Source organism: Ailuropoda melanoleuca, chromosome 4 (genome assembly GCF_002007445.2).
Source record: "Ailuropoda melanoleuca isolate Jingjing chromosome 4, ASM200744v2, whole genome shotgun sequence".
Classification (NCBI taxonomy): Eukaryota; Metazoa; Chordata; class Mammalia; order Carnivora; family Ursidae; genus Ailuropoda; species Ailuropoda melanoleuca.
This window is the reverse complement of record NC_048221.1, coordinates 130,846,163-130,873,312: the sequence shown is the minus strand read 5'-3', so window position 1 is coordinate 130,873,312 and position 27,150 is coordinate 130,846,163. Positions and strand designations below refer to the sequence as shown.

At 38.9% G+C, this 27,150-nt stretch overlaps 1 long non-coding RNA gene across 1 annotated transcript in view; it reads left to right on the top strand.

Annotated features, from left to right (window-relative positions):
• LOC117802051 overlaps positions 1–27,150 on the top strand; it is a 136,834-nt gene that overhangs the window by 69,558 nt on the left and 40,126 nt on the right. Inside the window, exon 3 of the long non-coding RNA XR_004625081.1 lies at positions 26,176–26,389. This is a non-coding gene — a long non-coding RNA (uncharacterized LOC117802051). The remainder of the gene's footprint in view (positions 1–26,175; positions 26,390–27,150) is intronic.

Genomic DNA, 27,150 nt, shown 5'->3' with positions numbered 1-27,150 from the left:
AGGACATAGAAAGTAAGAGCATTTTAGGAAAAGAGGGGAACACTTTCTTCTCCAGCTGCAATCTTACTACTCAGCTCTTGTAGGATGGCACCACCTTGGACTATCTAGACTTGAACCCACCACATGAGAAGATGCACGTGCTAGATGCTGGACACAATGTCCCCTAATGCTCCCGCTCCCACCCACTTCTAAGGAGCCCAGGTCTCTCCTCTTGGGTGACTCCCTTAACAGGGGCACCAGGGTCTGCTCTCTGTCTTTTTGCTTTGCTTCGGCATCCACACTGAGCCACACTCCCTTCTAGAACCTTCTAGCTGACAGAGCATGTGTGAAAAGCAAAGGATGTTTTTTTCTCTCTGTGAAGCTCTTCAGTCTTCAAGGATTAGGTGTGAATTTAGCAGGGACAGAGGTAAGAGCTGTGCAGGTGAGGCAAAGGTGTGAGGTGAGAAGTGCAAGTCGAGAAAACAGCAACATGAACGTTCCTAAATGGACGAGAGATTGTGCACTTTAATCTTCTCTCGGTCTCCATGCCAACTCTGGGTGGATTCATCAGTGCTGTCTTCAGATTCACTCATTTTCTCTTTGTGTTCAGTAACAGATTATCCCACATACTGACTCTCTTATTTACGTACATGTTTTTCATTTCCAGCCTTTTGGGTTATTTATCTTCATGTTCTTGTTTTATTTTTGTCTTTCTTTCATACTTTTGTTCCATTTAAGGGAATAAGCTAAATATTTATTTCACAGTATTAATTAGATTATTCCTTTAAATTTACTATCTCTGGAGTAAATCAATGTTCCAATTGTTGATGTTGCTGGGTATCTTTCTCCACAAAATTTTAATTTTTTTTCATTTTGATTTACAAGCTAACTTGGGATAGGATTATTTTTTTCTCTCTCTTCCTCAGTGTTCACTGCTTACCATCAAGCAATTTTGCGTTTATTTTTACTGATTCCCTGGGCCTCATTACATACTTAGGTCTTTTGATGTCATGATGGTGACGCGGAGGAGATCATAGACTGAGTGGGAGGTTTGGGTCATTTCTGGTCTCCAGGCAGCTTGTATGGCCCCATCTGTGTTTGGCAGAAGTTTTTCTCATTCCTTTCAGTGAGAATTCCCTGTGCCATCCCTGGTTTCAGTAAGACTGGGTCAGGTCCTGTGTCCCGAGTAGAGAACTTTAGGGCACTAATATCATCAAGTTTTGAACCCACACAAGGCTCCGTGGCCTGGTCTAGCTGCCACTTTATGCAAAGGGCTAACCTTCCCTTTTTATGGAGATTGGGAATAACAGTATGTACTTTTCAGAGTCATAAACCTGATTAGAATGATTCTAAACGGTTTCTCTCTAGTTTGCATGATTTTTACCTTTGTATTTTTATCAGTGCTGCCTAATCTTGTCATGTAATTATTTAACATGCAGTAGTTTATTAAATTACATCAGAAAATCCTCAAATCCTGAGTTTATTATGTATTTATTTATTAATATAGATATGTAGTTTTATCTGTACACACGCCTAAATTCACACCACTCCTTTATTTTTTTCTTTTTCAAGATACTGATCGAGAACTACATATATGACTAATGCTTCTCCAAAACTTTTATAATTGTAATTGTTCGAAGAAGGTTAAGTTTTAAAATTCAATATACTAGAATCATTTTGAAAAATTTATCGTGCTAAAGGTATAATTTCACTAACTCCCATCACTGTGAATCTTGTGCTCGATATCTTTCTAAAATGACTATCATAGAGAGTATTTTTATTATAGGTTTTTGAGAGAGCTTTGCCTAAAATAAGATCTGTTTTCATAGATACACGTTTTGTTGAACAAAGGATTTCTTTGCAAGAATGTGACAGATGCACATAGGAAGAAAATTCTCCTTATTTTGGGATATGATAATCCTTGGGTTTAGTTAACAAGTATTGGAAGCATATTGCTGGGTAAAGTTTAATGCTCAGAAAGATCACTACATTAATTTTCACCATATTCCACTGAGCACAGAGATTTACATACGATCCTGTTGCATTTCATACTTCAATAGTCTGCTTTTCTTTTCAGGTCTCTTCAAAAAGGTGTGATCTGTACTGCGACAATTGATCTGTCTGAGGTTTTCTAGTCTAACATACAAATAGTGCTAAATATTCTAACTGCCTTTGGGGAGATCCAGATGCCTTGTCTTGAAAAGCCCTGGTCCTTGGGTTGCTGGGCTGGATGATAGGGCTGCACCTGTTAAGACCTGGGTCATAAAGCCTTAGAGAGGTCGCTGGTAGGGTAGCAAAGCTCTTGTTGCTTTCTCCCATGGAGGATGGAGGGGCCAAAGCTTTAATGGAAAGGTGTCAAAGAAAAAATGATTCATGACACTTATTACAACAGTCAGGCAGACTTTATTCAGGACTAGGGAAATGGGAGTAGGGACTACTGTGGTGGGGCTTTGCAGTAGGGGAGAGAGATTAGTTTGAACTATGAACACAAGAGAGAAAAATGGGAATGTATAGCTAAGGAGCAGGATGGGGCGTCTGTGAGTGGAAAATGACTAAGAGGAAACCTCAGGGGTGAGATGGGGGATTGTGGTTGAACAGATCTAATGGGATTCTGGCTGAAGGCAGGCCAAGGTGACCGAATACTGAGGGTGGGGGATTCTGGGTAAACCAACTCGACAGGATTCTTGCTAAAACTGAGTGATGCAAAAAAGAACACGGAATTCCAAAAGTTGACCCCTTGTTGGGAAGAGGATTCAGAGGAGCCTGACTAAAGTTTGGTCAAGGGAAGGACTCTGTCAGTGACACACCAAAAATACTGCAATCAGAAATTCTGAGAGTTAAAGGAGAGAAGGGGTATTAGGGATTATCAGGCAGTGGTGTTTGAATGGGGGGGGTACAGCTTTCCCTCTCTATGCTGGCCTTGTCCCAACACTTCTGGTTCAGTTTAAGGTTCTCTGTCAAGGTCATTCACTGAGTGGGTGTATGTCCCTCCTCCAGTATTCATAAACTCAGTGTAAGGAGGCGTGCATGGGGGAGATCTGGAGGGGGCGAGACCCCAAACAGTTGTGGCTTATTCTATTCCTGTCATTTACAGAGTTACACATGTTGGGACCCACGTTTCTCCTTACTGGCCCCCAAAATGAAGGTTTCATCTTCTCTACAAGTGTAGCGAGTTCAGCTTTGAGATGTCAGCAGGCAGGACTGCTCATAACCTAGGAAGCCTTCGTGCAGGTCCCGTACAGGAATTTTAACTTCCTCTTGGGCCAGTAAGGAAGACTTTCTCCTTGTTATTTCGTATTTCTTCTATCACACTATGTACTTTTCGGTTTAGTGGTTTTATCTCTCCTTTATCTTGATTCCTTTGGATCTGGTGAAGGAAAAAAATGTTATTTATACGTTTTCAAAAATGAAACAGAAAAAGAGATAGAGCCACCTGCTGTACCTACTGAACCTTTCCAGCTTGATCCCTCGCCTTGTTAGGCTGCGGTCCTGGGATTCTTCCTCAGTGTGGCCACTCCACAGCAGGCCCATTTCCTCTCAGTACATAGCTCCTGCTGCACCTGATTCCCTTGCTACCAGCTGACCTTATGCTATATCTAATTTTGCAGATAGTCATATATGGAATGACTCTTGTCGGTAATTATTAAGTATATATATTCAACATTTTCTCCTTTTATAAATTACATTATTTGGATCCTCAGGTCCTTTGTATGGCTTATAAGAAATCACAAGGGTCATGGGAGAGAAGAAGGAACTTGAGTTTCATAGGTTTTTTTGGACTTTTATTTTTACTTGAAACCAATAGATATTTAAGAACAGCTATTAGTTTATTAACACACCAATAAAAATAGTTAATATTTAGTAGAACAGATATTGTGGATAGGATTTGCAATGCATACATTTTACCTTGCAATTCTAAGGAACGTATAATATTTTCATAGGGACTGATTCTTGTCAAGGACTTTGGATCTGACTATTGTGAAGCTGTGCATCATTCTGGCCAATAAAGGGAGGCCAGTGATCACCAGGTTATAGACAAGCTAGTGATGTGCGAGCACTTATTCAAGAGTCCGTGCTCATAAAGGGGACTAGAAGCAGGGAGGAAAGGCTGGTGAGATGCAGAAAGATTTTTCAAGTTGGCTCGTGGAGTTCATATATCTTCCAGTTAAATATAAGTAATCTCACCATGAGGATCTTACTTAAGTCATGCCACTTTTTTTCCCTTAGGAAAGATATATTATGATAATTAACATGCCTCCATAGAAACTTAGATGAGTGCATTTTAAATGGGTCACTCATTCTGAATTTCTTGATTTAATGTCATTTCTCTTTTTAAAAACATGAATGTGCACGCTGATTTTCTATTTCCTCTCACCATCTGTTACCATAAGCTCATAGACAAAATACAGCTATAAATCATAGTTACTAAAAATTTACTCTTCTTGTCTCATGGGATGTAGTTATGACTGTGTGTGTATGTTTGTATTTATGCATTCACATTTTCTTTACTTTTTGTGCGTTTTCTCTGGATAAGGAGCAAAATAATCTCTTTGCAGACATTAATTACAAGCCCCAAACTTAGAGGATGACGGCTTTGAACTTCTAAGATAGTCAACAATCTCTAACCCATCATCAGTCATTTTTAAGCAATTTCTTTGTGGGTTGCATCCATTTCTATGGCTTTGCCTTCCTCATTTTGGTAGCAGAATAGTCATTATGGAATGGTCTATGAATAGAGTCCAAGTCTGGGTACTTAGATCTGCTTAGTGACTCAACAGAAAAGCTCATGCACCTGCTGATTTTGTCTTGTTAGCACATAAACATCTTTGCTATCAATCTCTGCATGATGCTTTTGACCCTGTGTTTGCAATTCAGGATAGAACACAAAAACAAAACAAATGAACAGCGACAAAAAAAAAATTATTTCCAGGACTATTCTCTCAAGAAAATAACTAAGTTTTACTCTCTGACTAAAATATTATATAGAAAGAACATCAAAGGAATAAGCCCTGTCAATTTATCCTAATGCTTTGAACCCTAACCAGTAACTTAAGAAATGAAAAAGGATGAAAATTCATCTGTGCTTCAAAATGCTTTATACCGTAGGATCCAGGTACCTGCAGCCCCGTTTTCTAGTTTGGCTATCAGCAATAGTTCAGCGTGCTAGATTTTGAGAACTATATAACTCTGCATGAATAATAACCTTATTTTACTTGGTGAGGAGGAGTGATAAGCACCCCCCCTCCAGATTTGCCACAAAGCTATTTCCTCATTTTCTTTCTAAATGCTGCGTGGTAAAGTGAATTATTTTTTCTCACACCTGTAACATTCCACTATCACCTCAGTTGTACTGTGGTATTACAAAATTAAATCCATCCGGTGAAAAGCCAATTGTGACCTTTCTTTTTATGGGAGATATATTCTAATTCCAATTTTGCTTGGGCTGCAGCAGCTTCTAATGCAAATGAGTACATGTCTTATAAAATGTCACTAATAAACTCCCTGTCATTCGGTGTTGGAGTAAGATATCACCTAAGAAATCACCTTTATCTTTTAACAAAAAATCATCAAGTGAAACTAAATTGATAAAACTAATTTTTTTTATTATCTTACTATATTAAGGTAGGATGTGTGTGTGCGTGTGTCATGATTTATTGATGTGAATTAAGCTGTTGAGTCCAAGGCCTTTTTTCCCCACATTGAGTAATGTGGTTATTATACTTAATCTTTGTTTTTTACATACAGGAAAGAACAAGAAATGTGGATGTGAGGCCAGAAAATTAGGCATCATAGTCCAAATAAATAAACGCTGTGTTGGAATCTAGAGATCTAGGTTTTAGCCCCATCCTGGCCTTCCGTTACCTGTGTGACCATGAGCAAATCACCCTCTCTGAGCCTTCATTTGTCTATAACCTAGAGATATCAATACTGCTCTATTTTCTTGGTTTTTCATGTGAGGGAATGTTCCTGGAATCTATGAACTACACACAAACAGAAGTGGGATTATTTGAAGTGGAGCTAGATTATTTTTTGGCAAAAGGTAAAGCAATAATCAAATCACCATTTATGTCAAAAAATTCTCCTCTATTAATAGAAACTATCAATGCAATCTATTTGTTTTTACCATGTCACTTAAAGAACTTAAGGAATAACAACAGCAACAGATAAGAATTTTTTGAGGCATACATTTCCTGACTCTAAGGCTGGTTGCTGGTAGCAAATAAAAATAGTATCTCCCCATCACCGACTCCCTAGGGCCAAGACTGTGCCCAGGTCTTCACACACATTATTTCTGTTTCTCACCAAATGTCTGCAAGAAGCTGCCACTATGCAGTCAACAAATACGCAGGTAAGTTGAGGAAGGCTCAGTACGATGCCTTTGCACAAGCCACTGATTGGGTCACAGCAGAGTTAGAATCCACACCTGGCCGGATGGCACTCCGGTTGATGTGTTAAGCAGTTGACAAAATCCAAGCAACAGAACGTTGCTGTTAAAATACCTCAAAACATTGGATCCTAAGAGAGACTCACCAACAGGCCAGCATTCTGATGGTGAAGAAAGGTGTCTTTTTCTGGGACAATGGCTATTGGCAGCTCCAAGAAATGATAGCTTTCTTACCTTTTACTTGAGTATTATTGCTTAAATAAATGGTTTTGAGCCAATATTGTCCAGATACTTCCCTTCGGTGCCCCTGCCTCCACTTATGTTTTAGTTTTAAAGAAATTGATCTTGTTACATTTTCAAAGGAGAAACTCACATTTCTATGATCAGTAATTAGTATGCATAAAGCTGTTTTTTTAGACTCAGTTCTTAGCAATTCATCGCCACAAGCGGTGATGTGAAGTGGACTGCACGTAGAGACACACTTCCCATCATCAGAGTCCATCATGTGTGATTCCTAAATCACATATTGATAGAATTATAGGGTGACTCACCCACCATCTCGGCAAATTGTGGGTTATTTTTTTAATATTCTTTTTTTAAGATCTATTTATTTATTTGAGAGAGAGAGAAAACACATGAGCGGGTGGGAGGGGCTAGAGGCAGAGGAGAAGAAGGAGAGAAGCAGACTCCCTACTGAGCACAGAGCCCAACATGGGGCTCAATCCTAGGACCCTGAGATCATGACCTGAGCCTAAATCAAGAGTTGGAGACTTAACTGACTGAGTCACCCAGATGCCCCTAGGCAAATTGGGTTTTAAGGGTTGGGAGAAAGAGAGGAAGTGACTTGCATGTGGTCACACAACCTATTATGAAGTTCCAGAGGTACCCAGACCTTTGACAAGTTATTGTTCCCATTTTCTCGGGCTCTCATCTGTTGCTTTAACTGAATCACCCAGCATAGCAACCACTGTTCTACTTACTTCAAGGTGAGCAATAAGTTGACTCCAATCCCCGTCTACCATTGTTTATAGGGGCCCTGCACTAATACCTCTCCCAACACACAAACATTGTTAACCCCTAGAGGACTACTCATGGGCTTCTTGTGTTCATGATAAAGGCTTGCATTTACCAGTTTTAAGCTGATCTTGCCCCTCACATCCATTCATTGTAGTTGAAGGCTGATCGGAGCTGTCTTTGAAAAGTGTGCTTCTGTGAAGCCTTGGAATGACAGTGTAAGTCTATAGAAATAGAAGTTGATTTACACAAAATATTTTTGGATCCTCATATGTACTAAATACTATATTTACTCCAAAATATTTTGTCTTCCATATAAATTTCAAGTCTAACATTTCCTCAACATTCTATTTCTATAAACCATTGTATTGAGAATAGGAATGACATATAGAGATGGAATTTCTTTCTTTCTTTTTTTTTCTAAAGATTTTATTTATTTGAGTGAGAGAAATCATAAGGGGGGGGAGGGTCAGGGGGAGAGGGAGAAGCAGACTCCCTGCTGAACAGGGAGCCTGATGCGGGGCTTGATCCCAAGACCCTGAGATCATGACCTGAGCCAAAGGCAGATGCTTAACTGACTGAGCCACCGAGGTTCCCAGGGACAGAATTTTTGTATGTAAGTGAAGAAGTTAGTTATTTGTACATGAAATAAAAATTGAGAATGCATGTAATTTCTTTTTGATTTCTTATGTGTCTCATCAGAACTGTTGTCCCCTGGAGTACACACAATCTTTTATACTATTTTATTGGAAATTTCTTCCTGCAATATGATTATAAGGTGTCTTTGTGACACACAGCATGGACATATTGTAATTAGAAGTAATCAACTCATAAATGTAAGCAGAGTGTCATGCTGGGAAGAGAATGAACAAAACAATGTTAATATGAGGGTCCTGGTATTTCTAAAATAGAATTTATTGATTAAATGTAGTCTTTTCCATTGAAAAAATGGAATTATTATAATTTGCCCTTTGTTTCTGTTATTGCTGCTCTTTCCTGGAGTGACTCATTGTAATCTTTAATCAGTTCTATTTATCTTTTCATGAATAAAATGTTAAGATATTTGAAATACATTAATATGTTAAGGTATTTTTCTTTTCATTGTATTTAATGTTTGAGGTTTGTGTATACACACACACACATATATACATATGTATATATACCTGTTAAAAGTAAATGTGTTAAAAGTAAAAAGTAAACAGAGACTTCTTGCAACAAAGAGATTTTGTGACAAATATACAAGAAGAAAAATATCATTGAGTCCAGATATCAGTTGATAACTAGAGATCCATTCAACACGGATTCTGTAAATCTAGGGAAATTGTGGGAAAATGTAAGAACACTTTGGACTATCTCAAAGAAACAGCCATGTTGTATGGGCAAATGCAGCTAATATTTTTTCTCCATAGAGAAAAAATATTATTATGTAAGTCCTGGTCTTTCTGTAATAGAATTTTTTCCTTAAATGTTTCTTCATAAAGTGAAATTTTTATAATATTTATTTTAGTTGTAGCAGTTTCTATTAGTGGCATGGCTTAGATTCAAGAAATTTATTGAGGAATTTGGATAGAAACATGGGATAATTATATTAGTGTCCTAGTCTTGAAAGTATCAGAATTAAAAAAACCAGAGAGCTCATACATCCTGGCTCCCTCTTTAGATGTGAATCTCTCTCCAGCATTTCCAGCATGTGGAATATATATAATGATGAAGAAACTTTCCTTTCCTATACTGACAGTTCCTTCTCTTGATATCGAATTCATCCATTCAACCAATATTTAGTGCCTACTATATGCCACACATGTTTATGTATTGAAACACATACAAAGGAAAAATAAGATACTGCCTCTGTCCTGGAGACCATCACAGTCTACTGAAGGAAGGAAAAATAAAAGTAGTTTATTAGAATGACAGGTAATAAGCATATAGTAAGAAAACCTTAAAAATTCTAAATGAAATCAGAGGAGAGAATGATAGCTGCTGGACTGAAGAGTTGACATTTAAAATTGGTTTTGATTCATTACAAGTTCCTATTAAGTTCCCTATTCTCTCTCTCTTTTTTCTTTCTCTCTCACACATACATGATAAAATTATTTAGCCATTTTTTGTTCTTCATGGTAATAACTTTATGTCTCATTTTTTTTGTATTTGCCTTGCTCATATTTTTATCATTAACCCTAATAAGGAACTTTACCAAAAATATATCCAGATGACCCAATGAGACATGAATTGCTAATATGCCTCCAAAAGACATAACAAAGACTTCTGGGTAAGATTATAGGGCTCAGTGAAAACAACTATTTTCTAATAATTAACAATGTTTAATGATGCAATGAGCTGCTGTGGTGAGTAGTAAGTTCTTCAGCATCAGAGCCGTCTGAATAATGTTACACTTCTTTTGATGTGGAATCAAATTATGTTGACTTTTGAATTAAAGTACAGAGTTGTTGGTTGGGTCTATAAGAAAACCTTCACATATAAATATTTAGTCATCTTAACCTTTTGTTCTTTTTCTGGGTACAATTCTATGATCCATGTCTTTGATGATAATGTTGGGCATTCAGAACCAAGGACAGCGATTTCCATCATGGTGTCGTATATGTTGATTTGATACTAAATGGCAACAATAACAACAAAAGATTACCTGCAAATATATTATATAATAGGTCCAATTCATCAATCAGATTAATCAATCAGTATAAGTTACAGAGTTGAGAAGGAGGAAGATTTAACACTTACTAAACAACACACCATTCTATCTCATTTAACAATAAATGTGTGTGGTAAATACTGTTATTTATAGATATGTATGATGTATCTGTATATGTATACATGTATATGTATGTGTATATGTATATATACATCTATGTATATAAGTATAAAATATTTTTATAATCTCTCAGTGTATGTTTATGAATGAGGAAATGAAAGCCAACGTTTTGTCCTGGGTTTTTTCATCCACCAGCCTCCATCGACCCTTCTGGAAGGCCATGATGACTGATGATAATAAATGGATCTGAAACAAGCCCTTTCTCAAGGTCACATTATTAGTAAGAGATTTAGTCCCAGTTATGATTTTAAATCTCATTGCTTTTCTACATATAGAAGAGGAAATATGCCAAAAATGGAAAGGTTGCATCTGCATAGCCAAAAATAATCATGCAATCCAACCAAATTCAAAAAGAAGAAAAACACATTTTTTATAAAGAATGGAGAGAGACATTACTGGAAAAGTAGCTTATTACTAGCTATATTTAGTTGTTTTAAAACACTTTGCTTTATAATATATATATATATTTATTTGTATATATACTGAAGTCTATTTTCCCCAAATGACCCTGATCCAGCTTAGGACACCTCCTGAGACCAGGAAGTTACAGGTCAAGACCAGTGGAAGTCTGTCTACTGTCAACCTATAGTCAGATTGGAGGGTGATTTCCAGAATGATGGGGTTTGGTACTATGCAAGGAGTTTCTTGTCCTCAAGACTGAAATTTCCCATAGGAAAAGGAAAATGATTCAAACCAAACTCTCTGAATTTACATGGAAAAAATGAAGACAATGTTTTGAATGAATGAAAAATGAACACTATAGTAAGATAATGTAAACAGAATTGATTCTAGGGTACGTCCATCAAAATAATTACACATAATTCTCATGAAACAAATAAAGGCTTTGTAAGAATGCTGCTAGAATGCCTGATCAATATCTTTGAAACAGTTATATAATAGCTGTTCGGAAATTTGACAGCAGCTTATACATATTTCATGAAGCCCATATATCATCATATGGAGGCATGTGCACATATTTAGGAATGAGCAACAGGCAAAGCATTCACTTCCTCATTTAATAGCAGTACAAATCTGGCCCCCAGATGCACTCTGCACTTCTTCAATGTGCTGCTCCCCAAAATTTATTTTACTATGGAAAATCCTACTCATCCTTTAAGGTCTTAGACAAAGCCTTGTTTGTGGTTGGCAGTCAATGGTTGTTACTGATGTGAACAGAAAAATAAGATGTTTGAATTTTGCACATTTCTAGTACTATTGATGAATCCTTAGTTCTTGGGTTATCCAATTTTATGAACTGTGACAGATCTCTTCAATGTAAAAAGAAAAAAAAAAGAAGAAAAAAGAGAAAAGCTCCAAAGCCATCCGTTAAAGATAGACTGAACATTAACTCTGTGTGGAGTAGTACAGAGAGCACTAGCTTGGCATTTGAGAGAGACAGGTCCTCGTCTGGACTCATCGTGGACCCTGTGTAACCTTCAGTTGGGCATGTTACCTTTCCGATTCACACAATAGAGACTTAGTAAGCTAGTACTGCATAGCACATTTAGCTACTTGTCTTTCCAACTAGACTGTGGCCATAGGCATTATTGTGTTCCTTTCCATCCCAGAAGGTACTAAGATATTTAATTTTAATTGACTTAAATGAATTGAATTTGATTTTTCCTTAAGTGTGGAATATGAATAGTAATCCTCTCTTTGCATACTGCATACTCTATCCTGTGGTAAATCAGTGCATGTGAAGGTATTTTAGGAAAAACATCCCACAAACCATTATGCAAATAGAGAGATTTATACCAGAGTTTCATCCCAAGAGAAGCAGATCTGACTTACATGGCCTAAATATGACTCCAAGAAACTGAAAGAAAATAAATCCCTTGTAAGTTGAATAATAGGAACCCAAATAACAATTCCAGAATCTGAAGTCTGAAACTTCACATGCCTCAACAATTTCCCTGCAGCGATATTGGAGAAAGAGATTCTCATCTATTTATCTGCCTTTGTCTATAGGTGTCTGCAATTGATTTATAAATATGGAAAATTGATGCCCTATTTAGAATCAGGACCATATCATCATTGTATGTCATACAATGATATATCACAGGGGCTCAATACTTTCATTCACATTGTTGCTTGAGCTTCACAAAAAGTAAATGATTCAAGCAAGAATATGTTCCACTATTTTGGAAGACTGAGACCCAGAAAATAAATGGACTTGCCAGCATCAAAGAGCTTCTTGGTATCAGAATCAAGATAAAAATTCAGGTGGCTCAATCCCTAGCCCCTATCCTGATTTCTTCCCACCATGATGCCTGGACTGTGAGAAGCACTGGAAAACTTGGCTCACGTCATCTTGATCCTCCAGATCAGAGCTCACCTCTGGTGTCCATGTTTGACTTCATATCATTGACCTGTGACTAAACCTGTTTAATCATTTTCTCAGTCTTCTGAGTTTCTTCCAGTTACTTCCAGAAAAGCACACAAGATAGATGATTAGCCATTAAAGGAATATACTCTTCAAACCAGAAAACAGCTCTTCAACATGAGATTAAACCAACTCTCAGCAGGGTCCTAACCATGTGTTTACCACTTTAAAGACTTCCAAAGATCATATTCTCTAGGCCATCCTTATTTGGAATGTTTTGTATTCTGGATCTTCAATAAATATATATGGGGTGGGTTGGGGTATTAAGAGAGCTGTGTTGAAAATATCTTCCTAGGAAAGACTCCAATCATGTAGTTTCTATTTGAAAGCTCATTTTTTTGTCTTTCCATAAAGTCTTAAAATTATTATGCTAGTATCAGCAATAAAATCCCTTCCTTGTTCCTTTCCACAAAATAACAGATGGTGAGTAAGTCAATATTTTGGATATTTTACATTCTGTGACTCATTTTCAGGCCAAGTATAGCTTTTTCCAGATGTTCACAACCCTGATCTAGAATGAATTTAGCATTTATCTAGCATCCTTTCACTGTCTGCTAACCACCAGTTCTTGCATATGACCATAGCATGAATAAAGACTTTAAAATGAAATGGATGCTGCCTATCTTGAAATATACAAAATAGTTTATTTGCATGTATTCATTGCAGGAGCTGGTTGATGTGTGATCTAGATATAGCACATGCTATCTTGCAGTCACTGGTTTACCAGCATTTTAAGACAAGGCATTTGTAATAGACCTATTCAGAAACATAAAACTCACAGAGTGTTTGAAATGAAACCATCTGCTTTATAGTAGTTAGGAATGCATAACTTTTGTGATATTAGTGTGATAAATTTATGGAGGCATAGCTATGATTTTTCTTACTCCTTATTTCTTAGCTGGGTCATATGCACAGAATGGATTTTGATGTTTCATGATCTTTTTAATAAATAAAGACATAATACCGTATACATGTAAATTGGCGTTCTGGGTTCCTTATGAGCAGGTATCAATAGTACAGAATGTATTTAACTTTATAAATAATTCAATATGCAGTCGTAATTATGCCTCATGTTTTTACTGTGTTGTATGTTTCAGTTCTGCCGTCTTATTATTAAACTATAAGGTCTTAAGGAAACGTGTTAGAGGCTGAGTGTTGATTGGCATCCTATGCTCTAGAAATGGCTCAAGAAGAGAGTAAGGTGTGGTGCCCGGTTTTGAGGTACTTACCATTTATATGTGATGATTAGGGAAACAGATCAATGCCCTTTGGAGTTTCAAGCCTTACACCAGGAGGAGTGTTATGCAAGGGACTTTCATCTTTTAGGTCTCCAAGCTTTGGTTCCTGGCACAGAAAAGCCTCTTTATTATCAACTGACATAGAGGGAAGGTTGACGGAGACAGAGAAGCCTCATTCCTGAGATGGGTCAGCTATGAGCAAGGCCAACAATTAGTCCTGGATTTTTTTGGTCACCAGCCTCCATGGACCCTCTGGAAGGCCATGATGATGGATCTGAAACAAGCCCTAGGATCCCACTTCCATGCCCATGAAAGATGTTACTGATATTGTGATGTAATATGTAGCTTCTATGCCGTATATGATTCCTTGTCAGGAACAGCCCCCCAGTGTTTCTTTTGTTAAGCACCAGAGTACCTTCCATGGCTGGGTCAGGCTCTATGCTCTTCTTTTCTTCATTCATCTTAGGCCCGGGGCAGCCCCTTTCCCTCATATGCATTGGCTGCTCACCCTCTTCTATTTAGGAAGAAAGGATTTTCACCTCTCTGAAATTGAGCCCCTTCTTTGGCTTTTTCTTGCTGCCCAAACCTATAAAGTTTTAGGAATTTTGTTCCAAGGGTTTACTCTTATGGGAAAACATGAGTAAAGAATTATAAACACAGAGAAGTGTAAGTTCTTACCAAGGGCTTACCAAGTTCTGTTGGTTCCTCTCTCTGCCGTGGCTCCTTTGGAAAGATCAATGTTTGCTTTTAGTGTCTCAGGAGTGAGATTCACTACTCCCTTCCCCAGATCCTATGCTGCTTTTATCCTACCTGTGGAAAGCCTATGTTTAGACCCTTTATGCCTTAGTGACCCTTTATCCAAGTCTGAAGATGAGGCATAGGCAGAATGTCAATGACCTTATTTTATGAAAAGTGAGATCAAAGGAGAAGGACCCAGTTACTGAGAGGATATACAGCAATTCATTTGAACAACATTTCTGGAAGTTACTATATGCCACAAACCAGTTTAGTTTGAACAGTGATAGCTGGACGGATAGGAAAGGACTTAGTTCTCTAGGAATTTTAGCACTGTGGGGAACATGTGAAAAATATTCATTGAAATAAGCAATTGGAATTATTTAAGCTGGAGAACAGAAGCCTGGAAATGGGGAAAGGGAGCATGGTGGCTGGCTGTCTTCAAATAACAGCAGAGCACTCTTGGACAAGATGGCGGTTGTCAGTGATACCAAGAGCTCAAACTAGGACCTGTGATTAAGAAGAGCAGGGGAATTTTGTTTCTGCTTAATATAATGAAGGACTTTCTGATAATCAGAGCTGCCTGGCTTTGGATTTGGCTCCAGTGTGATGTGTGGAGATTCATCTCTGGAAAAGAGATGATCATTCACTCATTGGAACAATCTAGGGGTCATGTGGATGTCAGGGGAACCCCAAGACACCCTGAATCTACTTGGGCTGTATGTCCTATAATGTTTTGGCTTGAATTTTCAGAAGTACAAGGGCCTGAGTTGGAAACTATTGAACCTCAATGCTGATTTCTCACCTATGATTTCTATCCTGATTTGTTCACCTTAATGCCTGCCTTTTGAAAGTGGCACTTTCATTAAGCAAAGTAAAACATTTCTGGGAATGAGTTTTCTTCTTAAATCTATTTGTGCAGACTCCCTTTGGTAAACAACCTGGTTTCTTCTGTTTTTTCAGTATTCAGCCTTTGTTTTGACTCAGTATATTTTGCAATGTTCTAATCATTATTTCATTGCTACTGTTAAATTACTCCCAGTCCCAAGACTTTGCTGGATAGAGACTGATAAATATTTTTATCAAAAAGCTATATTCTCTAAACTTCAATGACTTTGTAATGCAAGTTTCATCAGAAGTGAGGTTTTTGGATTTTTTGTAAATGTGAATGCTCACTCTCTCACTGCTGCTTAGAATTTTACTGATTACACTTTGGAACTGCATAATTGTGTAATTAATCTTGAGGATGTCAAAATGCATATTTTTAAAAGTAATTTTCTTGGGGAAATAATACATATCTCATTATTTTTTATTGTAATTGGTATTCATACTCTCTTAGTTTATAGGTATAAGCTTTGCCAGAGATGGCCAATATCAGTGCCATATATTATTAAAATGGATTAATTTTTCAAACACATCTTCCATTCAATTTCTCATTAAACGAGGCATTGTAAATTCTGCTGTCAAGGAATACAAATAACATGATTATGCAATACTTGCATTATACAAAGTCTTCTCAGCTAGGACGGTTATCTGCCATAAACACTGATTTATTCTTTATGGAAAAGGGCTTTAAGACACAGTTATCAAAACTGACCAAGGGCCAGCTTCAGTCCAAACCTTTGATAATCTCATTGCGTTCATACATAAGGAGTTTGTGAGCATTCATCTAGGAACTGCATCCAAGAAGGAACCTGAAGATAGAGTCAAATTTGCTCTACCTATAGTTTTTGAAAAAAAAATACATTCCTTATTCAAGGGCCACCATCCTTTGTCTATCACAAATGTAAACACATGAATGGATGAATGAATGAAATGAGTCAGAACAAGTGAAGGAAGAATAATATATACCAGCGCTGACATGGGTAAATTGCAACAAAGAGATGAACATCGGTATGGGTATTTTATGCTGCCCATGAACTCACACCACACAGACATAAAAAGATGCTGATTTGTCTGAAGGCATTCAGCTTATCAGTGATGGAGGAGTTTGGTGGAAATCTTGAGGCATTAGCCCTAAATAAGTGGCAGGTGTTGGGCTATGCAAAGAGGCATGACGGAGTCTTGCTATTAAGGAGATCGTGACCTTATGGGAGAGGCACAGAACTGGACGTAATGATATCAATACAGTGTTCTTGCAAGTGCTAGCAAAATGCTTTGTGCAGCTAAGGAAGACATCATCTCACTTTGCAGGATATGGGGGATTAATAGGGAAAGATTCCAAGAGGAAGGGAGATCTAAGCTTTGACTTGAAGGATAGAGAGGACTGTGTCAGCAGGGGGGTGGGGGAAGGCACTCAATCAGGACTGAGAGACCAGCAGGTACAGAGGCATGAGGTTAGAAGGGTCTGGTGTTTGCGGGAATCGGGAATCGGTATTAAGCTCTACAGGCTGGAAAAAGCATGGATCTTACCCTGGGGCCTATTCTGGGAGTAGTGGAATGTGCCTGGAGGCTATGATGCAGGGAGGAGCATGAGACTTTTTTGGAAGGCCGCTCTGGAGGCAAGGTGGAGGGGAGAATGGAAGATAAAAGGGCTAAAGCATCTTTTCAGTATAGTGCCAGGGAAATGGAAAGAGGGAGGTGGATTTGAAAGAAATATACATGATTGAATTCAACAGAATGTTGTGACTAATAGATTTGAGGCACAAAGGATGAGGAGCAGAAAATTAATATTGGACTTCAGATAGATTGTTAGACCATTAATGAAAATCAGAAACGCAGAAGGGGCAAGACTGGTGAGCAGTGGTGTTTCAGATGATATCTTCAGTTTGGGGCATGTTGCAGTTGAATTGCTTATAGCATTCAGGCAGAGATATTGACCTGAAAGTACAGTGAGTTTCCACATCTAGCCCCTATGACAGCCTCCCCGTTGTCAACATCCCCCACCAGAGTGACACATTCGTTGCCGTCACTGAACATACACTGACAAATGATCATCCAAAGTCCATTGTTTACATTGGGGTTCATACTTGGTGCTGCACTTCCTATGGATTTTGAAAAGTGTATAATGACATCTATCTACCACTACAGCATCTCATGGAATATTAACCACCCCAAAAATGCTCTTTGCTCTCGCTGTTCATCCCTGCCCCCTGAAGCCCTTGGTGACCACCGATCTCTGCTGTATTCACTGGACACAAGTTACGAAGTCCTGCCCCCATCAAGAAAGGAAAATTAAGTCCTACTCACCTAATTTATTTATTTGTTTGTTTATTTATGTTTTTTTGTAGAGAGCACATGAGTAGGAGGGGAGGGGCTGAGGGAGAGGGAGAGAATCTTAAGCAAGCTCCAGATTCAATGTGGAGCCCAACATGGAGCCCAATGTGGGGCTCAATCTCACGATCCTGAGATCACGACCTGAGCTGAAATCAAGACGCTTAACTGACCGAGCAACCCAGGCGCCCCTCCACTCACCATAATTTTTTGCAGCTGTGAATAGTAAGGGTCAGTACAGCTGTTAATAATAATAATAAAAACAATAATAACAACAATGATTCTATTATTGTTGTTGTTATTACTGCTTTTTTTCAATGAAAATCTAATAGAAGTTATTGGTCGCTAAGAAGGCACTATAAAGAAAATGTATCTTAACAAATTCAGGAACTCAGACCGAGATATACTTTTCTGCCAAAGCTTGAAACTCCCCAGAGAGAACATTTTCTTGGACATTTGATGGTATTTTGTAGACTGTACATCAATTAGGGGACATCCTACAAAATGACGATTTTATATTGAGTCATGTGAGCTGAGTTCAACGCTAGACATTTTGACTGTCAACTTCCTTACAAAATCACCAATTAGACATCAAAATGTCTGCTAGATTAGATTATGTACTTGGAGTAGCACCTTCGCTTAGAGATGCTAAGCCCTGGTAATAAATGAGGGTGGGCAAATAAAACTCTCTGGTGAGGGTTGCTTAGATTAACTGGATTCTAATCTGAATGTTTACTCGCTTCCGTGAGAGTACTATATGTGCACAGAGTAAATATTTTATGATCCATGGCATATGTTCAGACCAAGAATTAGAGTAATAAAAACTTAATTTCAAGCTGGATGTAAATACAACTATGTGCAAGTTTCTCGAAAGAATAATAAGCATCCATATGGCTGTTAGGCACCGTGTATGATTTATAATGTTGAAGTATCTGAAATGGCCTCTCTTGGTATGTAAGTGCTAGCTTTCTTCTCCCTTGTCCCCTCTTCCCTTTCTTCCTTAACACCATTTGACATATTGCAAAATGCTGAGACTCCACTGAAGGAACGGCCAAACTTCCCAAATAAACCTGCACACGCTGTGATTCGCTGCTCACAGGGATTCCTGGGAGAAGTGGTGGGAAAATGTGTGGTAGGAGCACCTGTGGAGCGGGGGCCACATTTGGCTACTCTTTGTATGTTCTGCTGGGCTCGCAGAGCAACATTTCCTAGGTCCCAGGGGAAGCGGTGATGTTGTTGGTCACATGCCTAGTGGAGAAACCGTCTGAGCCATCAAGCCCCCCCTCCCAGAGCCTCTTCGGCTGGGAGCTTCCCACATGAAAGCAGACAGTCCAACTTGAGTTGAAGAGCAGCCATCTGAGGGCAAGTCCTTTTCCCTGGCGTTTTCTGATTCCCGACCAGTCAAGGAGGACAGCCAATCCCTCTACCTTTGTTCTCTAATTACACCTTTTAAGCTACCTAGTGGTAAATGCTTGCCTCTGCACACAAGAATTCAATCCTAAGTATGGCATTTGCTAATCTGATCAAGACTTAAAAAAATACATCTTTAGAAGAAAATGAATTTACTAAGATCCACTTTTTACACCAAAGTCACTGCTCAGAAATCTTATGGAATAGTACAAAGAATACAAGATTTGAAATTAAATAGCGTGGTTTGAGTCATGGCTTCTCAACTTGCAAGCTGCATGGAGATTAAAAATGAAGGGAAACGGGAGGTGATGTTTGTCCTGGACCTGGCAGGGTGAGGGGGGCTGTCAGCTGGGGCAGCAGCAGAACACACAATGGTGTGAAGCAAGAAAATGCTGGAAAATGCCTGTAGAGGGAAGTGGTAGGAGATAAACAAAAATTGGGTTATTGCTTCACTTAAAAGAATGCTAGATGCCATGTTAAGAAGATTGGGCTTTAGCTATGGGGGGGTGGAGGTCATTAGAGGTTTCTGAGGAGGACAGAGCCTGACCACGCTTACACTCTACGAGGATGGCCCTAGAGAATATTGCTCTTCCTCATTCTTTCTGGGAGGAAGAGGCTGGTCCAGCTCATCTCTCTGGAACTTTCTGGCTTTAGCATTGAGATCCCATGTTTTCCAGAGAGGTTCTATGAGCTTACATTGTTTTCTGAGGCACTCAAGGGCTACGAGAACTTTCTGCTGCTATTGGGTGATTCTGAACTCAGTCATAAGTTCTCGCAAATGTTTTTTGAGGCCAAAGATTTTCACTCACTAAAAAAAAAATGCTCCATGAGGGGAAACCACCCCCCCTTTGAGGAATGTAATGAGGAAAGTTGAACATTTCCAGCTAACAACTTTTTATAGGCTATGAATAAGTAAATACAGAGCGAAAGAGGAGAGAACAAACAAGGGCTTCACTGAAGGAATATTTGTTTAGTGAACCAGTCGGTACTGGCCCACCGTATCCCTCAGAAGGGCAAAGGTGGACATGCTCACCTCTGTGCTCTGGTGGGACAGCCACACTGGGTCTTTCATTCATTAGTGCATTCGCATACCCAACATTTTCTGAACATCTGCATTATTCCAGAATCACTGCAAGATCCTAGGTCACAGATATGCACAGCTTAGCACTCTAAAGAATTTCCAATTTAGTGGGTGGGGCAGGCTTATATGTAACTAATTTTAATGTCATTTGGCAGGTCCGGTATTGAGACACTGGTACATACATCATTATCTCAGCTGATGTATTATTGGAATTTATCATATAAGAGTAACTGAGCGTTTGTCTTCCATGGGGATATTCCTGGGCTAGAGAATAATATAAAACACCTGAAATATTTTGTGTACCTCCAGTCTGTAAATAAACCTTTTACAATTGAGTGGCTAAGACAGAAAAAGTTTAGGTGACTTTCCTCAGACCATAATAAGTGGAAAACCTTGATATGACTTGATGTCTGACTCCAAAGCCCACGGTGTGGAAGTGTGGTCTGAGGCTCCTCCTGCTCCCAGCTAATGTCGAGGGGTGGGCACAGGACCCCAACATAGTTTAGGAGCTGCTCAAACATCTCCTATTTATCCCTTGGTTTCTCCAGTAGCCTATGTTCATGTCCACCTGGTAGACCAGTCATCCATACAGGAGTGCTACTCTGTGCAACATGGTTCTAACTGGGCAGTATGTGTCTGTTAGGATTGTTTCACTCGGTGGCCTGGGCTCCTTGAAGATGTTTCCAGGACCAGGAATGCCAAGAAAATTCAGCCCGCAGGGGTCACGAGGCCAGAGAAGACACTCAGGAGTAGTTTCCCTGCTTTTGCTAAGCATTCCTGTTAATCTGGGCACTTTGTGATGGAGCAGGACATTTTCCCTGTGCCCTGGCTTGAGATGGTTCACTGGCACAGGCTTGTAAAGGAAGTGCTAGGAATGGGGAGAGCCTGCATGCAGAGTCCTTCTCTAGTAAAACCGTGAACTCATTGTAATTTTGATTCAAATCCCAACTCCTGTATCTGAGTCCTCTCCCACCACTGCTTGTGGGTCTCTGTATTCTCTTTTCCTTCCCTGTCTCAGTGCATCTGGAGAAGTCTCTGCAGAGCATCTTGGAGCATGGCTCAGTGGAAAGAACATGGGTTTTGGAGGTGAGCAAGACTGGACTTGCAATATCACTTTGGTGGGGGGCTGAATTTCCCTGAGCCTCATTTCCTCACCTGTTAAAATGAAGTCATGACACTTACCTTGAGGAATATGGTGTGATTTCACAAGATGAGATTGGTAAATTGCCTGGCATAGTCTTGTGATATTATAGTTTGGTTTATAGATAGCAATTCTTCCAGCAAACCTTGCTATTACTATGAATTAAAAAGCAGTTGAATTGGTTCTCACATTATATATTAAGCTTTGCTTTTCATCTTTGGAAGGAATGTTTTGTTCTCCGTCAGGGCTATTTTCATCATCATGGAAAGGCCTAGGAGCAATTGTTTAGGGCCAGGTGTCCCTTCCTCTTGTTCCTGAAGTAGAGAGATACTCAAGGAAGGGCTTGTTTGTTCCCAGACCAAGTATCCATCCAGCAAAATAGTTGGAGCTCATCTCCTGAGTAGCCTCAGAGCAGTTTTGGTCTCTAAGCTATTTTTCTTTCTACTCTTCCCCTCTGCCTTCCTCAGTGGCAAGAGCATTGCTTGCTGCTCTTCTGATTGGCACCCTTCCAGTGGGCAGAGGACAGACAGTGGGGAGGCAGAGAAAAGTCCCCTTTAAGGACTTCATTACAACCATGTGATGATTCAAGATGGGTGGCTTCTCAAGTATTCAGTGATTTGAAGGCAAATATACAAACAACATTTACTCCATTGATACAATAAACATTACTTGGGAGCTGTTTAGTGCCAGGCACTAAGCTAAGAACTGGGTTAGAGAAATAAGTTAGATACAGTCTTGCCCCTGAGAAGCTTGTAGTCCCTTTTTTTTTTTTTTTAAGATTTACTTATTTATTTGAGAGAGAAAGAGAGAAATTCTGCTAACTCCTCTCAAAAATGAAAAAGACAAATTCCCATGGCTTCTCATGATGCCCCATCAAGGACTGAGCCAAAGTTAGACTCTCTTTCTCCTCATTACTATCCCACTGGTTCTCAAATCCCTGAAAGAAATTTTATTTATTTATTTATTTATTTATTTATTTATTTATTTATTTATTTATAATTTAAATTCAATTAGTTAACATATAATGTATTATTGGTTTCAGAGGTTGAGGTCTGTGTTCATCAGTCTTATATAACATCCCGTGCTCATTATATCATGTGCCCTCCTTAATGTCCATCACCAAGTTACCACATCCCAGTACCTGCTTCCCCTTCAGGAACCCTCAGTTTGTTTCCCATGATTAAGAGTCTCTTATGGTTTGCCTCTCTCTCTGGTTTTGTCTTGTTTTATTTTTCATCTCTTCCCCTATGATCTTCTGTTTTGTTTCTTAAATTCCGCATGTCAGTGAGATCATGATAATTGTCTTTCTCTGATTGACTTATTTCACTTAGCATAATACCCTCTAATTCCATCCATGTCATTGCAGATGACAAGATTTCATTTTTTTGATGGCTGAGTAGTATTCCATTGTGTATATATACCATATCTTTATCCATGCACCTGTTGATGGACCTCTGGGCTCTTTCGATAGTTTGGCTATTGTGCACACTGCTGCTATAAACACTGGGGTGCAGGTTCCCCTTCAGGTCACTACATTTGTATCTTTGGGGTAAATCCTTAGTAGTGCAAGTGCTGGGTCATAGGGTAGCTCTATTTTCAACTTTTTGAGGAACCTCCATACTGTTTTCCAGAGTGGCTGCCCCAGCTTGCATTCCCACCAACAGTGTAGGAGGGTTCCCCTTTCTCCATATCCTTGCTAAAATATGTCTTTTTATGACTTGCTGATTTTAGCCATTCTAACTGGTGGTATCTCATTGTGGTTTTGATTTGTATTTCCCTGATGCCAAGTGATGTTGAGCATTTTTTCATGGGTCTATTGGACATTTGTATGTCTCCTAAAAGAGATTTTATGCCCGCACATCTTATTGTAGAATCACACACACTTACACAATGGTGTGGGTATTGATAGCTAAGCATAGGGAGACCCTGATGCTTGAATAATTCTTCTTCATGTTCTCAGTGCACGTGATCATGTTCTACTATTTCACATGACATTTCTAATGAACGTATATTATGTGTGTACTGTTCCAAAATCTCACATCCCAGAGCATCAGAATAAAACTCACTGGTGGCCAGAGGATGATGGCATTTTAGGAATAGAGACTTAATTATTGTCTTTAATGCTGTTTTGGAGGTTTCTCTTTAGTGCTAGCCAAAGTTTTCTGCTTGGGCTTCTATAAAGCCATTTTTGGCATTATGGCTTTGATAGTTGAGTGAGGGCTAAGGCGGATATGACATAAGGTATTCGGAAAAAGCCAAGAAGGTCAGTGAGTTACTTTGCAAGCATGTTCCTAGTGTTAGCAAGTTATTGTCAATCAAATCTGCGATATCTGCGTGTTTATGAAAGTCTCTACAGGGATGGTCTAGTCATCAGTCTGGGATTCCTAATCAGGTCCTAATATAACATAATATATCCTAATATTAATACACCAAAGTATACCAAAATACCAGAACGTGCTTCTGCCTTAACCTACAAACTATCACACGAGGTCACCTGCCCTGTCAGCCCAAGGGAGGGTATGGCATTTTTGTGTCTTTCCTTATTGTCAAGCACAGTTGATATTCAGAACTTCCTTGGTTAATTTGTTTAAAACACAGAAACTGCCTTTTGGCAACAAAGATGAGGAAAACATATTTGCTTTGACTCATCAAAAAATGTTAATTTTCTCACATTTATAATATTTCCCTGAAAGTTCGAGCTACTCAGGAGTAAAGTGATTATGTTTGAATTTGCATTCCAATGTCTTGAAATAGTTCATGGAGTCTCCCACAAACATTCAAATAATATGATTTTTCTTCAATTACGGCTAGTTTGGTTAGGATTTATAAGTTAGTAATGGCCCTAAGAAGCCAGTAACCTCCCAAAAGAAATAGAAGTTAAACTTTAAAATGTTTCATTAAAAAAAACAAAAACAAAAACACTTTCTTAGTGACATCTGGACTACTGTCAGGTGAAGGAGGTGAGCGACTTGCCGTGTTCTGCAGTGCGGCTATGAGCTGAGGAGGAACAAGGTGAATAAAGAGCCTCCCAGGGCGGCTCAAGCTGCCATGTGCGGTACGGCGTGGCTCTCACACAGGCCGCGTTGCCCATAGACAGGTCAGTGCAAAGGGCCCGGTAACATCTGCCCACATGCTCAGCTTACTTTGGTTTTTAGAGTTACCAGAAATAAGTGGGGAGGTTGGAGAGGGTGTTGGCTAAGAACACAGACTCTCCAGTTCATCAGCTTGGGATCAAAGCCCAGCCCAGTCACCTAGCAGCCGGGAAAACATAGATAAGTCATGTGTTTTCTCTTTGCCTCAGTTTACTCATTGTGTAATGATGATGATAAGGGCTGTTATATGGATTAATTGATAGAATACATTTATTTTTTTAAAGATTTTATTTATTTATTTGACAGAGATAGAGACAGCCAGCGAGAGAGGGAACACAAGCAGGGGGAGTGGGAGAGGAAGAAGCAGGCTCATAGCGGAGGAGCCTGACGTGGGGCTCGATCCTATAATGCCGGGATCACGCCCTGAGCCGAAGGCAGACGCTCAACCGCTGTGCCACCCAGGCGCCCCGATAGAATACATTTAAACACTTAAAAAGCTTCTGGAACATGGGATGCATTCAGTAACCGTTAGCTATTATAATAAAGTTCATTTTATTTATTTATTTAAGTTTTAATTTAAATTCCAGTTAGTTAACATACAGTGTAACAGTAAGTTTCAGGTGTACAATTTAGTGATTCAGCACTTACATACAACACTCCATGCTCATCACAAGTGCCCTCCTTAATACCCCTCACTCATTTATCCCTTCCCCCCCACCCACCTTTCCTCTGGTAGCCATCAGTTTGTTCTCTGTAGTTAAGAGTCTGTTTCTTGGTTTGCCTCTCCTCTCCCTTTTCTTTTTCCCTATGCTTGTTTGTTTTGTTTCTTAAATTCTACATATGAGTGAAATCATACGCTATTTGTCTTTTTCTGATTAACTTATTTCATTTAACATTATATTCTCTGGCTCCATCCACATCATTGCAAATGGCAAGATTTCATTCTTTCTGATGGCTGAATAATATTCCATTGTATATATATACCACGTCTTCTTTATCCATTATCAGTCAATGCACACTTGGGCTGTTTCCATAATCTGGCTATTGTGGATAATGTTGCTATGAACATCGGGGTGTGTGTATCTCTTTGAAGTACCATTTTTGTGTTCTTTGGGTAAGTACCTAGTAGTGAGATTGTGGGATCATAGGGCATGAAGTTCATTTTAAATATATAAATACAATCTTAAATTGTGTGGGTGTGAGAGTAATGGAACTCAGTTCTCCCATTTCACAGATATAAACGGAGGCCCAGAAAAGGAGGAGACTTGTTTAATGTAACATAATGAATTGATGCCCAGTGGGAAGTCTGTTGACTGGCTCCCATTATACAACTGTTTTTACTTTGCAAGATTTTCCTTCTACTTATTCAGAACAGGGATACAGAGTAAAGAAAAAAACAAGTTATTGTAAGTGTCTTTGATTTTTAGATTTCATGAAAGTTTTTTAAAAGTGAATTGAATTGCCCTTTTAAATTACCATCTGTTCTTCCATATAGGTGGGTTAAAAATTAAGTGAATTGTCTTAAACTTATTGTTTCAGAACTCATTAAAAGTGTATTTTAATTAATTTTGTTATATTTAGGGCCCTGGAGCCAGCTTTTTGTGGTGCTTCTGTTGAACCATCTGCCAGCTTGATTAATGATCTCATTCTGCATGGGGACCTGTGTTCCTGCAGATGGAGACCCCCTCCTTGGGGTGAAGTTTCACCAGTGCTCTACCTGGGAAGTGGGCAACAGTGCTGCCTGGTGATTGACTCCAGCTAACGGCTCCTTGGTCAGGAATCCGTCAGTGCCAACAGCTTGCACACTCTTTTGGGTGTGAACAGCATCTGTGCTGAAGACTGGCCTTCATGCAGAGTAAAAATCAGCACGTGGCAGTTCTGGCTTGAGGTAAGTGAATTCGGGCTTTTACACATTACTATTTATACGGTATAATCCTCTCTACATACAAATGTCTTGGTATTTACATCATGTAAGCTTTCAGAAACTCCTCTGGTTTCTGACTTGTAATGGTCAAGTTGTTAATCTTTCAAGGAGATCTAAGTATTTATCTTAGAAATCTTCTCAACCTGGTGCAGGTGGAAGTGCACCTAGGGTAGAGGAAAACAAAGGACTGGAATCCAAGACAAGCCTTGATCTCGATCTTTGGTCAATGAAACAATTCAGTGAACATTTATTGAACACCTTTGTGCCAGGCAATTTTCTGAGTTCCTAAAACCACGTGTCTATAGCCCAGGGCTCACATCTTAATGTATGTCTTCTCTAGTCATCTAAGGCTCAGGCTTCTGCTGGAAATGGAACATCTCATCCATCTTCTTCTGCAGTATTTACAACATCTGGCATGGACTCAAATTCAGAGTAACTGCTAAGAATTACTTATTGGCTGATTCTTAAAACTTACTGTACCAGACAAATAATATATTGAAACAGGTTACTTTCTTTTCTAAAACTGATAGAACTTACTATAACTCATTGATCTTGCAAACTTAAGGATGCTTGTTTGCGTTTCCAACGGGAGGTTGGGTTCAACAAAATAAATTGGAAACCACATATAAAAATGAATCATCTATTTTTTATTGAATACACATTTCATGTTAAACATCTTTAATACTTAACATGCATTCCTGCTAGCTTTAGAAATCAAACATGGT